Genomic DNA, 17,485 nt, shown 5'->3' with positions numbered 1-17,485 from the left:
ACGGGGTTTTGCCATGTTGGTCAGGCTGGTCTTGAACTCCTGACCTCAAATGATGCACCCGCCTCAGCCTCCCAAAGTGCTGGGATTACAGGTGTGAGCCACTGTGCCCGGCCAATTGGCAACCTTCGATTGGCCAAAACTCAGTGACAGCACAAGAGTAGGCTACAGTCTGTATATAACTCCATTTAGGCTCTAGTTCACATAATGTATAGAGAAACCTTTAGGCCAAACTTAAAATATGTAAGTAGCAGCTTTAGGCTAAACTTGATGGAATAATATCTACTGGTGCCTGTTGGCCATTTCCTACTGGTCAGAGTGGTCATGACTGCTTTCTAGATGTAAGGGAGGTCCTCTGTGGGAGGACCGCGCTGTGTAAGAGCACGTGAATGGGATACACACATCACGGCAGCCCTCTTTGGGAGTCACAACCTGCCACAGGGATAGTGGAAGAATTGATGTAATTTATGGAAAGTGTTTCACCTAGTATGGAGGATATGAATTCTTCAATAAATGGCAGCTAGTATTATTGCATACCTGCTGGGCCTAATATTTGTCCCCTCCCCAGTTCATATGCTGAAACCTAATTGTAAAGTCATAGTAAAAGAAAGCAGGGCCTTTGGAAGGTAATAAGGTTAGAAGGCCTCTGTTTGGCCAGGTGCAGTGGCTTATGCCTGGAATCCCAGCACTTTGGGAGGAAGAGGCGGGCGGATCACAAGGTCAGGAGATTGAGACCATCCTGGCTAACACGGTGAAACCCCGTCTCTACTAAAAATACAAAAAAAATTAGCTGGACGTGGTGGTGGGTGCCTGTAGTCCCAGTTACTCGGGAGGCTGAGGCAGGAGAATGGCGTGAACCCAGAACCCAGGAGGCAGAGCTTCCAGTAAGCCAAGATTGCGCCACTGCACTCCAGCCTGGGCAACAGAGCAGGACTTCGTCTCAAAAAAAAAAAAAAGAAGGGCTGTGTTCCTGTGCTCTCATGAATGAGATTAGTGAATAGGATTAGTGCCCTTAAAAAAGAGGCTCTAGAGAACCGCCTGCCCCTTCTCTCATGCAAGGTCACTAGAAGAAGGCTCCATCTTTGAAGCAGAGAATGGGCCCTCATCAGATGCTGAATCTGCTGGTGTCTTGATCTTGGACTTTCCAGCCTCCAGAATTATAAGAAATAACATTTCTGTTGTTCATAAATTACCCAGTCTAAGGTATTTTGTTACAGCAGCCTGAACAAACTGAAAAATGCCTATGTATCTTTACTTGTATGGCAGGAAAACTCTGAGATAGGGGGTTCCATGAGCCTGTTGGCACCACAAAATGGTACTTGCTATTGAGATGGAAGTGGAGAAGGGAAGTGTGGGGAAGGGAAGGGTGTGGTCCCTTTAAATGATACGGAAGGAAAGTACTGGGTAGAGGAGGGCATGGTCCCTGCCTAGGGCTCTATTCCCAGGCCTGTGCCCACGGACCTAGGTGAGGACAGGCATTTTTTGTTTTCCTGCCCAAATGTTGCATTTCCCAAGACCATCCTGGCCTGCCATGCCCCCATCCTGTGCCTGTAAAAATCTGGAGACCCTAGCAGGCAGACACACAAGCAGCTGGACGTCAAGAGGAACACATCAGCAGAGGAACACACAGGCAGCTGGACGTCCAGAGGAACTCACTGACAGGCACTGCCATACTGGGAGGCCACCGACTGGCAGAACAACATGGAGTTTGGCTGGGGCGGTCAGAGGAGAGCCCAGGCTGCCGTGTGGCCTGGCTCCAGGGGAAAACCAATGCACCTTCTGGCTCCTCCATCTGCTGAAATCTACTTTCACTCAAGAAAACCTTGCATTCATTCTCCAAGCCCACACATGACCCAATTCTTCCAGTACACCAAGGCAAGAACCCAGGACACAGAAAGCTCTCTGTCCTTGCAATAAGGCAAGGGTCTAATTGAGCTGACTAACACAAGTCGCCTATGGATGGATAAACTACAAGAGCACTCTGTGACATACGCCCACTGAGGCTTCAGCTGTAAACATTCACCCCCAAGCGCTGCTGTGGGGTTGGAGCCCCATAGCCTGCCCATCTGTGTGCTCCTATAGAGGTCTGAGCAGCGGGGCACTGAAGAAGCAAGTCACTCCTCCATCACATGCCCTGCGAGGGGGACAAGGGAACTGTTGCCATTTCACAATCATCTGAATGTTTGTGCCTTCCCAGCCCACAAATTCATGTTGAAACCCTAACTCCCAAAGTAGTGATATTAAGAGGTGGGGCCTCTGGGAGGTGATTAGGTCTTGAGGATGGAGCCTTATGAATGCAATTAGTGCCCTTAGGAAAAAAAACCCCAAAGAGCTATCTTGAACCAGAAAGCAGGCCCTCACCAGGTACCAAATCTGCTGGTACCTTGGTCTTGGACTTCCAACCTTCAGAACTGTGAGCAATACATTTCTGTTGTCTATAAGCCACTCAGGCTATGGTATTCTGTTACAACAGCCTGAAGGGACAAAGACAGTAAACCACTAGAAGAAAAAGTCTGAGTCTTAGTTATTCATTTGTATCCCTAAAGCCTAGCATACAAGCTATGTACAATAAATTTCTGTTGAGGCCGGGCACGGTGGCTCACTCCTGTAATCCTAGCACTTTGGGAGGCCGAGGTGGGCAGATCACGAGGTCAGGAGATCGAGACCATCCTGGCTAACACAGTGAAACCCTGTCTCTACTAAAAATACAAAAAATTAGCTGGGCGTGGTGGCGGACGCCTGTAGTCCCAGCTACCCGGGAGGCTGAGGCAGGAGTATGGCGTGAACCTCGGAGGCAGAGCTTGCAGCGAGCTGAGATCGTGTCACTGCACTCCAGCCTGGGCGACAGAGCAAGGGTCCGTCTCAAAAATAAATAAATAAATAAAATTCTGTTGAAAGAAATTTTCTGTACCTATCAAAGTTCATCTGAAGCAGCTGATAAAGATCTCAGGTTGTTTACAAAGCTGGAGATACTGGGGCACACCAAGCTACGATAATTCCAGCTGCAGACGTCTCCAGGATTATCTTGTGGGTATTCCATCCATCTGTGTGAAGGCATCATCTCAGCCAGATCAGCAGATGGATAATGCTTTTCCTGAGCATGTGTCTGTCTTTATAAACAAAAGCAAATAATAAAGCCTAAAGTAAACATCTTTTTTTTTTTTTTTGAGACGGAGTCTCACTCTGTCGCCCAGGCTAGAGTGCAGTGGCGCAATCTCGGCTCACTGCAAGCTCCGCCTCCCGGGTTCACGCCATTCTCCTGCCTCAGCCTCTCCGAGTAGCTGGGACTACAGGCGCCCGCCACCACGCCCGGCTAATTTTTTGTATTTTTAGTAGAGACGGGGTTTCACCGTGGTCTCGATCTCCTGACCTCGTGATCCGCCCGCCTCGGCCTCTCAAAGTGCTGGGATTACAAGCGTGAGCCACCGCGCCCGGCCAGTAAACATCTTTTAAAGACTTAAATACGCCCACTTTTGGATAACTGATCAACTTTTCTGGTCTCCCATGGCAAAGTTAGGGGATAAGGATGCTAAGAACCCTTCTCACGGACCCCATCTACTTCCAGGCCCACCTCTCTCCATGCTCCCACCCTTGGCTTCAGCCCTGACAACACTGCACAGTCCCATCTCTCTCCCATGTCCTTCCTTACCTGCTGGCACATCCTTCCCCAGCTTGGGATGTGCTTCCTCCCACTCCACTGTGTTGAGCTAACTTCTAGCCTCCCACTGACCTTTTTTTTTTTTTTTTTTTGAGACAGAGTCTCGCTGTGTTGCTGCCCAGGCTGGAGTGCAGTGGCATGATCTCCTGCTCACTTGCAACCTCCGCCTCCTGGGTTCAAGCAATTCTCCTGCATCAGCCTCTCGAGTAGCTGGGACTACAGGCATGCACCATCACACCCAGCCAGTTTTTGTATTTTTATTAGAGACAGGGTGTCACCATGTTGACCAGCCTGGTCTGGAACTCCCGACCTCAAGTGATCCACCCACCTTGGCCTCCCAAAGTGCTGGGATTACAGATGTGAGCCACTGCGCCCGGCCCCTCCTGTTGACATTTGACTGCAGCTTCCCTTCTCCTGCCCCAGTCTGATGTCCATGTCCACCTCCTGGGCTCCCACTGACTTGCACTGAGCCGCAGATTCACCTGCACGGTGGTTTACAGACTCGCCTGCATGCAGAAGGACGTCAGGCGCCTTGCTTGCTGCATGGGGAGAATCATACAGGAGCCCAGGAGGGCAGCGGCTCCAGGGCCTGGCCTCCTTCCTGTGGTTCTGGTTGAACATCTTGGGCTGGCCTCCCACGGTGATGGAGAAGCCTGTAGCAGCTCTGGCCTTCCCATCCTCACAACAATGGCCAGGGGCCATAGAAGACGTGTCCTGTCCCTGATCATACAGTCAAGGTGAGGAAAATATCCCCAGAGGCCAATACAGCAGACTTACCTCTGTCGTACTGTTCAATCTAGCACACGAGGGGCTGAGTGAGTCCCACACCCTGAGCCACAGAACCACAAGTTCCTGAACAAAACTGGGTTATCTTAGGAAGGAAGGAAGTGATGACTGTGGGACAGGCCACCGGTGGCCGCTCCACAGAGCCTTGGGGGCAGTGGAGCCAGCCAGGGTGTGGGGCCACACAGTAATGGTAGGAAAGCTTGTCTCAGGCCTTGTTGCAGCCCAGCCAGTTACCAGCAAGGCCCAGGGCTGGCAAGAAATAGGACTTGAAAGAGGGTCCTACAGGGTGGGGCCAGAGCTCCTTAAATCCCACCAGGGAAGGACAGATTTATTTCCTACTGGCACAGCACATTGGGGGATCAAGAAGATTCAAGAAAAGTTTCCATGTTCCCCTCGCAGGGTGTGTGATGGGGGTGTGGCTCGCTGCTTCAGTGTCCCACTGCTCAAACCTCTAGGGGAGCTTACAGATGGGCAGGTTGTGGGGTTCTGACTCCACAGCAGCCTCTAGGGATGAATGTTTACAGCTCCTGAAGCCCCAGTGGGCATGTGTTACAGGCGGCTCTTTTAGTTCAGCCGTCCATAGGCGGCTTGTGTTAATCAGCTCAATTAGACTACCTTTTTTATCACAAGGACAGAGGGCTTTCTGTATCCGGGCGGTTCTTGCCTTGGTGTACCGGAAGAATTGGATCACGTGTGGGCGTGGAGAATGAGTGCAAGGTTCTATTGAGTAGAAGTAGCCCTTGGCAGATCGGGGAGCCAGAAGGGAGATGGTTTTTGCCTGCAGTCAGGCCACTTGGCGGCCCCAGCTCTCCTCCCACTGCCCCAGCCAAACTCCTCCTCATTCCGCCAGTCGATGGCCAGCATGTCGGCATCTGTTGGTCTGCTCTTCTGCTGGCATGTTCCCTCGACGTCCTCTCGATGTCCGGCCGCCAGTGTCTTTTTCTGCTGATCTGCTCCTCTCCACGTCCAGCGGCTTGTGCGTCTGCCTGCTAGGGTATTGGGGTTTTTTGTTTTTGTTTTGTTTTGTTTTGAGACAGAGTCTCGCTCTGTCGCCCAGGCTGGAGTGCAGTGGCGTGATCTCGGCTCACTGCAAGCTCCGCCTCCCGGGTTCACGCCATTCTCCTGCCTCAGCCTCTCCGAGTAGCTGGGACCACAGGCGCCTGCCACCACACCCGGCTAATTTTTTGTATTTTTAGTAGAGACGGGGTTTCACTGTGTTAGCCAGGATGGTCTCCATCTTCTGACCTCATGATCCGCCCGCCTCGGCCTCCCAAAGTGCTGGGATTACAGGCGTGAGCCACTGCCCCCGGCCGGTCTTGGGGTTTTTTATAGGCACAGGATGGGGGCGTGGTGGGCCAGGGTGGTCTCAGGAAATGCAACATTTGCGTGCAAAGGCAGGAGTGGCTGTCCTCACCTAGGTCTGTGAGGGTGGAGCCCTAACCAGGGATCATGCCCTCCTATACCCAGCACTTCCCTTTCCCCTTCTTTATCATTTAAAGGGACCACACTCTTCCCTTCCCAGCACTTCCGTATCAGTTAGGGCAGAGGGCTCCATAGGCAAGGCCTTGCCTCAAACAGTGCTGATGCCTGAAGAGTTCATCTTGAGTTGAACTGGAGAGATGCTGTCTTCTTTTATTTGTTCCGTTGTCCCTCTCTAACTTCCTTCCTTCCTCTCTCCATGTTTCTCCTTCCCTCTCTCCCCATCCCACTTCCTTTCTTCCACTTCTTCTCTCTCTCTCTCCCTTCCTCTCTCCATTCCCTCCCACCTCCCTCCCTCCGTCTCTCCAGCTCTCTCTTTCCATTTTTCTTTCTCTCCCCTCCCCCTTCCTCTACCACCCCTTCTTTCTCTCCCTTCCCCCACAACCATCCTCTCTCTCTTCTTCCCTCCCTCTCTCTCTATCCCCTACTTCATCTTCCAGTCCAAACACTGTGCAGGCTGCCAAATATTAACATGGAAGGAATGTTATGCTAACTCTTTTCAGCGTTGGGAATTCATTAGACTCAGACCCTCTTAAATCTTTCTCTCAAACTTTGAGTTTTTAAAAACATCTTTTTTTTTTCCCCCACAGATGAGGTCAGGAAGTGGCTAAGAAGAGATCCATGAGGATTAACATTCAGTGCTCAATTTCTGAAGGAAACAGGGAGTGAAAGGCCATGGAAGAAAACAGGGCTGCCACAAACATGCTCTTGGCTGTTTGAAAAGATCCAGCGCAGCTTGAACTTCAAAAATAACTCCATTCACTATGGTTGCAGTTGGGCTTGGGGAATTTCCCACAATCAAAAGCAGCTGCTTCATCTCATTTAGCCATTAGGCTGAGCTCCACAGACTCACTGCAGGATCTTAGAGCCTGCAAGGCCCTGCTTAGAGTGGCCGTGTTTTCCAGCATGCAGTAGATCAGCGAGTGTTCACATTTGTGTTTGGAATGCTCATGAGTCCTTTGGGGCAAAGACTGAGTCATTAATCAGAGCTTTCTATGAACGTATTGCTGCCCAAGCCTCTGTGAATGTGGGCACGGCCTCATCCCCTGAGTGACGCTGAAAGAGAGTGAAGCACACGTGCTCCATAGGACTGCCATGGCCACCCCTCTCATTCAGTTTTCCATTCAGCGCTGAGACTAAGTTTAAGTCGTTTGTCTTTTGTTGTGAAAAGAGAATGCATACAAAAATTCAAATGTTACCGAATGGATATCAGGTAAGAGACAGAATTTCCCTTCTCTCGTACTCATATTCCCAGTCCATCCTCTCTTGAGGTTACACCCTCTGATTGTGCCAGGCATCATTCTAGAATGTCTGAGCATATGCAAATGAGTGTGCATGATGTACATAATGTATATATATACATATATATATATATATTTTTTAGAGACAGAGTCTCGCTCTGTCACCCAAGCTGGAGTGCAGTGGTGTGATCTCGGCTCACTGCAAGCTCCGTCCCCCGGGTTCACCCGCCATTCTCCTGCCTCAGCCTCCAGAGTAGCTGGGACTACAGGCGCCCACCACCACGCCCGGCTAATTTTTGTATTTTTAGTAGAGACGGGGTTTCACCGTGTTAGCCAGGATGGTCTCGATCTCCTGATCTCGTGATCCGCCTGCCTCGGCCTCCCAAAGTGCTGGGATTACAGGCATGAGCCACCGCGCCCAGCCATGATGTATATATTTAATATATGTGTGCATGTATGTAAATGTGAGCATATACATATGTACATCCATACATACAGATATGCATTCAGAAATAAACACACATATTATATATATGTATAGTACAGCTTTGAGCAAGCTGAGCCCTGAGGCTCTTCTGATGGGGAGGCCTTGACACTGTTTCTGATTCTCTATGTTCCTCAGCATTTAGACTAACTGGAGCCTCCTCCAGTATCAAGAGAAGATATAATGATCCTCTGAAGCATAGGAGGAAAAGGGTGACCCCAAAGTCAGGTCTGTGACATGTGCTGGCCCCTGGCTGGTGGTCTCATGCTCCCCCGCTGAGCTCCTCCAGACTTTGGAGGCATGGTGATTTAACCCTGGAGTGAGACTCTGTGAGGCCGAATGGGCAATGGAGTTGGGGAAGCCTAAACCTAGGACTATCCCGATAGGTTAGTCCTTGGCCTCTGTCAGCTGGTTCCTTCTAGGGATGCAAACACAATTGTCCAGAATTCTCTAGGAAATGAACTTCTCTCTACCTTTTGAATTTGCAGTTGCTGCACCCAGAAGCCAGCCAGGTGCATGAGGTGGTGCAGAGTGAGAAAGTGGGGCTGGGGCTGGAGGGGAGGAAAGGCAGCACACCTCCCAGCATTCACTATTTTCCAGGCACTGAGCTAGAGTTCCCAAAGAAGGAAGTGATGCTTTCCTCTGGAACCCAAATTGTGGTGATAAAATGAAACTCCCTATAAATGCTTCAGGGGGCTTTTTCTTGCACTCATTTTCAATAAGTTGCTGTTTTTTCCCAATTTAAAAATAAACATGCTTATGATAGACTATTTGGGATACCCAAAGAGAAGGAAGAAAGAAAAGATTTCTCCCTTGTCTCACCACCCAGAGACAAGTATGTAGATTTGGGGAGATTTTCTTTGCTCAGGTTTTAGATCATGGCCCTTACTTTTTTTTGAGATAGAGTTTTACTCATGTTGCCCAGGCTGGAGTGCAGTGGCGTGATCTCGGCTCACTGCAACCTCTGCCTCCTGGGTTCAAGTGATTCTCCTGCCTCAGCCTCCTGAGTAGCTGGGACTACAGGTGGGCACCACCACGCCCAGCTAGTTTTTGCATTTTCTTTTTTTTTAGTGGAGATGGGATTTCACCAGGATGGTCTCCATCTCTTGACCTCCTGATCTGCCCCACTCGACCTTTCAAAGTGCTGGGATTATAGGCATGAGCCACCGCACTCGGCCCCTGGCCCTTATGTATTTTTAAGGTCCACTTGAATATGCACTTACAGGAACTCATGCAAGATGATATAATTCTCACTCTTCATCTTCACTGGTATTTGCAATCATCATCTTAAAGTTCAAACAGGAAAGTTTGTGCTAAGTCTTACTAGCTTGAGGGGTTTCACTGACAATTATACATAGATCTTCACAGACTACATTTGAAAGGGGTCCACAAATTGCAAACACTAAATTGTGGCATTTAATTTCCCATGACCCCTGCAGCCTGGCAGCCTTTGTCTCCAGGCTGAGCTGGGATACCCGGTCAGGAGAAAGAGGCTTGGTGCAGAGAGAGGGCTTCCTGACTCCTTTCAGCTGGAAGTAGTGGTCCTTTCTCCTTTTCCAAATCTCTCAGGGTTTCTGCTCTCATCAGAGAAGGATCTGATCCAAAGGAAGGAGGGGAGGCCACCCCTTCTGGGCCTTGGGGGAGAAGAATGAGAAAGGACCAGGGGTGGGAGTAGGAGGCATGGGCTGAAAGACACTTGCCCCCTCCCATCTCGGTTCACTGAGGCCCTACTGACCAAGGGCGCTGCCCTAGGCAACAGGATCAGGCCAGGAGGATGCAGTGACACATAGCACTGGGACTCCTGCTGCGCACAGAGAATCAACTGCCAGACATATTGCCCAGAGATGCAGTGAGAGCAGAGAGAGAAAGGATTTCCACACACCCAGGTATTTGAAGAAGTGATGTTTGCCCTCTTCCATCCTTCTTGGAAGAGCTGGATCTAGAACATAGGTGGGGAGGAGGGGTTTCAGAAGCGCAGCCCGCCCCTGTGCCCCCAGGTCCAAGGTCCCTAGGCAAGCATGGAGCCGCAGTCCTTGCCTTTTACGCTGACCCGTCACCATTCTTCAAGCCACCAGTCATCTGCATGGAGACAGAGGAAAGATTTCACTGAGTTTGATATCAACATTTGAATAGCTGAAAGTGGCTAGAAAGCTAACGGAATACGCCCGAACATTTCAAGAGGTGCAAAGGGAGGGTGGAAAAGCAAGATAGGAAGCAGTGATTGAAAGGAAGCCTTCATAATACAATTCCTCTTTACACTCCACTGAGTCATGACAGCACAGTGTTAAGACTGAGGGCCCCATGGGTTTGAATCCTTGCTCTATTCTGCTCCAGGCAAGGGACATGGGCAAGTTACCCACTCTCTTCAGCAAACACCCAGGGCCCCACATTCAATGTGGCCATATTAATATCCACATTTTACGAGTGCTGTAATAATTAAATGCAATAATGCGGGGCACGAGGCCCACACAATACTGCATTTCACTGAAACTAGGCTGTGCTATTGGAAAATTGCCTCCTAATTTTAGAGGTGTTCAAATGTGAAAAAACAGTGTGCCTTTGAAATCCATGAAATATAGCAAGAGCTTGGTAAGTTTAAGGTAAGAGGTCATTATTTCATTCCACACACAGTCTCTTTTTTTTCTAAAAAACTAGTTGTGGTGGATTTAAATGTAGGCCCATGACTTTTTTTTTTTTTTTTTTTTTTTTTTGAGACGGAGTCTTGCTCTGTAGCTCAGGCTGAGTGCAGTGGCTCAATCTCGGCTCACTGCAAGCTCCACCTCCCGAGTTCACCCCATTCTCCTGTCTCAGCCTCCCAAGTAGCTGGGACTACAGGCATCTGCCACCACGCCTGGCTAATTTTTCTGTATTGTTAGTAGAGACGGGGTTTCACCATATTAACCAGGATTGTCTCGATTTCCTGACCTTGTGATCCTTCCGCCTCAGCCTCCCAAAGTGCTGGGATTACAGGCGTCAGCCACCACACCCCGCCAGCCCCATGACTTCTTTGTTACTCGCTCATTAAAGGTTGGAAACTGATTCCCCTTGCCTGAGTCTGGGCTGTGTTTGGCGACACTTCTAAAGAATGGAGTCTGGCTGAGGCAGAGGTGTATGACTTTGAGGACTAGGTCCTAAGAAAGGCATCGTGGTTTCCATCTTGACTGCTCTTTCTCTTGGATAGCTGACTTTTAGGGAAGCCACATGCCACACACCATGAGCAGCTCTGTGGAGAGACCCATGCAGCAAAGAACTGAGGCCTCCAGCCAAGAGCTGCGTGACTGAGTGAACTTGCTACCAAAGCACTAGAGGTTTGGTCCAGGTCCTACTGCTCACTGCACAGAAAGCTCATCACTGAGATGACAAGTATTGCCAAGGAAGGATTTAATTAGCCGCTGCAGCCAAGGAGATGGGAGCTCAGTCTCAAATCCATCTTGCTGACCTACTGAAACTAGGGATTTGTATAGCAGGGAAGAAATGAAACAATGTGTAAGAAAACAGGAACTAGGGAGGGGCACGGAAGCAATCATGATGAATGAGGGGGCAGCATCTCATTGTCTGAATGTGGTGATCTGGTGAGTTTCAGTTCTTTGGTACTTTTCTTGAGAGGCCTGAAGTTAGTTTCCTGAGGAAGGAACTCAAGTAAAACAAATGTAAATTTCAAGCCAGAAGGGTCAATTTCTATGTTTATCTGAAAAATTGTCTATGGGACTATTGGGTCAGTTTCAAACTTGGAAGCAATTCTCCAGCCCCAGTTGAGGCTTTAGAGGAAGTCAGTGTCAGCCCACAGCTTGACTGCAACCCCTGGAGAGAATCTGAGCTGGAACCACCCAGCTAAGCCTGGTCTGAGTTTCTGACCCACGGAAACCAAATAATACATTTGGTTCCTTTAAGCTCCTGAGTGACAGGAACACTTAACTGTCATGAGGCAATCTATAACTGATACCCTAGTCTACGTGAAAAAATCCCATAAATACAGTCACGTGCTGCATAATGACTTTTCAGTCAATGATGGACTGCATCTATAATGGTGGTCCCATAATATAATGGAGCTGAAAAATTCCTATCACCCAGTGAAGAGTAGCTACTGTAACATTGTAGCACACTGCATTACTCAGGTGTTTGTGGGGATGCTGATGTGAACAAACCTGCATGGCCAGTTGCATAAAAGTATAGCACACACGATTATGTACTGCGCATAATACCTGATAGTGATAATAAATAACTATGTTACTGGTTTATGTATTTATTATATCATGCGGTTTTTTTGTTTGCTTTTTTGACACAAGATTTGGCTCTGTCACCCTGGCTGGAGTGCAGTGGTGCGATCTCAGCTCACTGCAACCTCTGCCTCCCAGGCTTAAGCCATCCTCCCACCTCAGCCTCCTGAGTAGCTGAAATTACAGGCGCGTGCCGTGGCTCATTTTTGTATCTTTTGTAGAGATGGGGTTTTGCCATGTTGCACAGGCTGGTCTTGAACTCCCCACCTCAGGTGGTCTGCCCGCCTTGGCCTCCCAAAGTGCTGGGATTATAGATGTGAGCCACTGCTTCCAGCCCTATTATACTTTTTTATTGTTATTTTAGAGTTTACTTTTGCTCATAAAAAAGAAGTTAACTGTAAAACAGCCCCAGGCAGGCCCTTCAGGAAGCATCCAGAAGAAGGCATTGTTATCACAGGTGACAGCTCCATGCATGTTATTGGCCCTGAAGACCTCCCGATGAAATGAGACCTGGAGGTGGAAGACAGTGATATTGATGATTCTCACCTTGTGTATGCCTAGGCTAGTGTGTCTGTGTGTTAATTTTTAACAAAAAATGTAAAAAATTAAAAATAAAATTTTTAAAATAGAAAACAGCTTATTTAATAAGGATCTTAAAGAGAGAAAGTATTTTTGTACAGCTATAAATTGTGTTTGCATTTTAAGCCAGGTGTTATTTTAAAAAGTCAAAAAGCTAAAAAATGTGAAAGTTTTTAAAGTAGAAAAGTTACAGGAAGCTAAGTTTAATTTATAATTGAAGAAAGAAAATTTTAAAAATAAATTTAGGCCAGGTACAGTGGCTCACACCTGTAATCCCAGCACTTCGGGAGGCTGAAGCGGGTGGATCACCAGAGGTCAGGAGTTCAAGACCAGCCTGGCCAATATGGCAAAAACCCATCTCTACTAAAAATACAAAAAGTAGCCCAGTGTGGTGGCACATGCCTGTAATCCCAGCTACTTGGGAGGCTGAGGTGGGAGAATCGCTTGAACCAGGGAGGTGGAGGTTGCAGTGAGCTGAGATTGTGCCACTGCATTCCAGCCTGGGTGACATCTCAAAATAAATAAATTAATTAATTAAATTAAATCTATTGTAGACTAAGTGCAGTGTTTATAGAGTCTACAAAGGTGTACAGTAATGTCTTAGACCTTCACATTCACTCACCACTCACTCACTGCCTCCTCACCCAGAGCAGCCTTCAGTCCTACAAGCTTCATTCCTGACAATGCCCTATCCAGGTGGACCATGTTTTTTTACCTTTTGTATACTGTATCTTTACTGTACTTTTTCTATGCTTAGATAGGTTCAGATACACAAATACTTACACTGTGTTACAATTGCCTGTAGTATACAGTACCGGAACATGCTGGACAGGCTTGTAGCCTAGGAGCAATCTACCATCCGGTGAGTAGGAGGCTCCAACCACCTCGGTTTGTGTAAGTGCACTCCATGACTGCACAATGACAAAATCTCAGAACGTATCCCCGCCGTGAAGCAGTGCATCCCACTGCACACGCAGGCCACATATGCACCCGGGCTGGACTTTCTGTAAGCACCTGCCCCCCTGTGCTAGTGCCTGAGGAGACTCAGCATGCTGAAATGTCCCGCAGTGAAGGGGAAACGTGGAGTGAAGGACACCGGCATGTGCAGCGGGCAGGAACCAGCTTGGAGCCTGGCTCAGCCACCAGGCACTGGCTCAGGGCAGCTGAGCAGACCCTTAACTAGCTCACCTTTCTGCAGGCATCTTTTGCACACCTACTGTGTGCCGGGTACTGGTTGAAGATGCAATCTCTGACCTTTAGGGATTGCGAGCTCGAGCTCGGTGGGGACACAGATGATAGATAAATAACACAGTGTGATAACCACGTGGTCAGGGATGGAACCTGATGAGGAGGAAGTGACTGGAATCCTCCTGGGCTAGGAAGTGGAGGAGCCTTTATGTCTGCAGTCTCTTTGGGTAGGGAAGGAAATGAAGCAGAGGAGGCCTTCCTGGAAGAGGAGCCAGTCCGGGGTGTCGGGGGCAGGTGGGAGAGGAACCTGGGAACGCTGCAGGGCTGCACACTGTGCCTGGGGCAGTGGAGGCTCAGAATTTGGCACCCTGGTTGATGTCCAGCCATCAGAGTGGTTGAGGTGGGGGCAGTGCTTCAATCAGATGAATATTTTAGGAAGAACAGGCTGAAGGCAGCCATGCAGGGCTGGGGCCAGATGGGGGCCCGGGAGGGGACATGAGTCTGGGGATGAGAGGCCCTCTGACGGGGGCTGGAAAGGGAAGGAATCAGAGCAGGAAGTGATGGTGAAATGAGGTTCTATAGGAACTTTGGGTTCATATAGAAATCCCCACTCTTGCGCCTGTAGTCCCAGCTACTTGGAAGGCTGAGGCAGGAGAATGGCATGAACCCAGGAGGCAGAGCTTGCAGTGAGCCGAGATCGTGCCACTGCACTCCAGCCTGGGCAAAAGAGTGAGACTCCATCTCAAAAACAAAAACAAAAAACAAACAAAAAAATATCCCCACTCTTGTCTATGTCAAAACACTCTCCTAAACATACATGTTTTCCCACATCCTCTGACCTTCCCCATCAAACTGTAAAAGGCATCAACACAATCTTAGTAGACAGAGAAGGAGAGAAGTAAGCAGGCATCTTTCAAAGTCTTCTTTTTTTCTGTTTCTTTTTTTTTTTTTTTTGAGACGGAGTCTCGCTCTGTCGCCCAGGCTGGAGTGCAGTGGCGCGATCTCGGCTCACTGCAAGCTCCACCTCCCGGGGTCACGCCATTCTCCTGCCTCAGCCTCTCCGAGTAGCTGGGACTACAAGCGCCCGCCACCACGCCTGGCTAATTTTTTTGTATTTTTAGTAGAGACGGGGTTTCACCGTGGTCTCGATCTCCTGACCTCGTGATCCGCCCGCCTCGGCCTCCCAAAGTGCTGGGATTACAAGCGTGAGCCACCGCGCCAGGCCTCAAAGTCTTCTTATGTGCTAGACACTGTGGTGGCAGATTCCAGCCTTCCTTTAATTCAACTTTACAACAAACCTGTGCAGTATGGCCTGTATGCCCACTCCACAGATGAGGACACAAGGTTAGATTAAGAGAGGTGCAAGGGCAGAGCGGGAGAGGGGGCATTTAAGCCAGTTCTGCCACGCTCGAAAACTGGGGGCTCCAGGCTCAGCAGTCACTGCATGAGGAAGAGGGGACAGTGGACGAACGCTGCAGGAACCCCTGGCCTCTGAGCAACAGCAGAGTATCCTGCGCTGACAATATCTGAATGTCACATATTCTTTTTTTTTTTTTTTTTTTGAGATGGAGTCTCGCTCTGTCGCCCAGGCTGGAGTGCAGTGGCGCCATCTCAGCTCACTGCAAGCTCCGCCTCCCAGGTTCACGCCATTCTCCTGCTTCAGCCTCCCAACGTCACATACTTTCACATAGCAAAGCTCGCAGTGAGGCGGGCAGGAGGGACTTCCCACTTCTGGGGTCTGCTTTCCCTGCTTAGTGCCCTCGCCTCCTCTTGAGCTTCCAACCTTCCGTCCCAGGCTTGATCTCTCCAAGATGATAAAACAGAGCTGTTTGTTTGTTTGTTTGTTTGTTTTTGAGACAGTCTCCCTTTGTCACCCAGGCTGGAGTGCAGTGGCACGATCTTGGCTCACTGCAACCTCCACATCCCAGATTCAAGTGATTCTCCTGCCTCAGCCTCCCAAGTAGCTGGGATTATAAGTGTGCACCACCATGCCCAGCTAATTTTGTATTTTCAGTAGAGACAGAGTTTCACCATGTTGGCCAAGCTGGTCTCGAAACCCTGACCTCAAGTGATCCACCCACCTCAGCCTCCCGAAGTGCTGGGATTACAGGCATGAGCCAACACGCCTGGTCTGTCTGTTTGTTTTTAACAGACATGTTTGCCTCCTCTTTTTTAAAAAAAGCAACACCACCCCCAACCCCAAATAAATCTCAAGAAAGAAAAAGACCTTGATCAATGACTCTTTTTCCTTTAATTTTAATGGAATGCATAAGGTTTAAAGTCAGAGAGAGGAGGGTTGGAAGCTTGGTCCATCTGGTACTTGCAGTGTAAACTTGGACAAGGAATTTCATCACTAGTTTCCTCTTCTGTGAAATTGAGATAATCCTACCTTCTTCACAAGGTAACAACAGAGATTAAACAAGATGATGAATATAAAATGCTTGGTCCCAGCCCTGGCTCATCGTACACAGCTGCTCCATATAAAGTACTGAAGTTACTATCATTACTGTTAACTCTGACTCTCTCTGATCCTACCAGGGCTCCTTAAGGAGGCTCCTTTAGGATGACGGGGATCGTGTCCAAGGCCGAAGTTCTGCCTGTCCAAGGCTGGGCTAAGCCACCAGTCTGGTCAGTTCAACGGGTGGTTATAGGGTGAGGGGCATTGCCAGGATGAGTAGTCAGTTTACCTAAGTGTGCAATCAGTTCATCTTGTCAGGTCAGACATGCCAGCTACTGCTGAAAGTGTGTGTATTTAAAGATTGTCTGAGTCTGCTCTGGCTGCCATAGCAAAATACCACAGATGGCTTCAACAACTGCAATTTATTTCTCACAGTTCTGGAGGCCAGAAGTCCAGGACCAGGGTGCCAGCATGGTTGGGTCCTGGTGAGGACTCTCTTCCTGGCTTACAGACGTCCGCCTTCTTACTGTGTCCTCACATGGCTTTTCTTCTGCCCTGGTTGGGAGAAGGGGAGAAAGAGAGAGGGTGTGGAGATCTCTTTCCTCTTTTTCTCCTTGTAATCCTGTCATGGGTGGTCCCACCCTCTTGACCTAATCTAACCCCAATCACCCCCAAAGCCTCCATCTCCAGACACCATCTCATTCAGGGTTAAGGCTTCAGCATGTGAGTTGTGAGGGGACCACAAACATTCAATATTGGGTATCCTATTTTCCAAGAACGAATAGTCTTCAGGGGAGTGAGTGTTGAGATAGAATGACTTTTGCTTGGAGGCTCTCTGCCCCTCTTAGGGGGCTGCATGGGTTCTCCATGGGCGCTGTTGCCCATGCATCTTCTCTGTGCAGCTTCCTGTGCCTGACTGTTTAGACCACGCTGCACTCCCGCGTGTTGGTGCTGTTATGACCCCGCTTCTGCCAGGAAGAGAGCAGCTCAGGGAGAACTGGCATGCCCAGACGACACAGCTGGGATGGGGCGGGGCCTTAATGGAGCCCAGAGCTCTGCGTGCAAGTCCAGGCTCATCCCCACCTGCTCCTCCACTCCCAGAGAGCCCTAGCCTAGCGTGGTGCGCTGGACAAACCTGGGCTGCTGCAGCTAGTGGCGGGTGTACTTCTGGGCGTGAACTTCACACTTATTGGGAGCAGCCGATGCACCGCACCCCCCCCCCCCCCACCTCACCGTGCACTCAGGTCTCAGGTGCCTCTGAGAAAGAGGAGAAGGCAGCTGTCTTCTGCGCTGTCCCTGAGCCTGATGCCTGTCTGGAATCCTACTGATGAACTGTGAAGACCAGGCTGGCAGCAGCCAGCTCATTAGGTCTTGTCCTCTGAGAAACGCCTGGCAGAGAGCGGGGCAGCTGGCCAGGAGCAGCGCTGGGAGGAGGGTGTTTGTTTTTGACACAGAAGA

The sequence above is a fragment of the Symphalangus syndactylus genome, chromosome 9 (genome assembly GCF_028878055.3).
Source record: "Symphalangus syndactylus isolate Jambi chromosome 9, NHGRI_mSymSyn1-v2.1_pri, whole genome shotgun sequence".
NCBI classification, from domain to species: Eukaryota; Metazoa; Chordata; class Mammalia; order Primates; family Hylobatidae; genus Symphalangus; species Symphalangus syndactylus.
The sequence above is the reverse complement of the archived record's forward strand: the minus strand, read 5'-3'. Positions refer to the sequence as shown.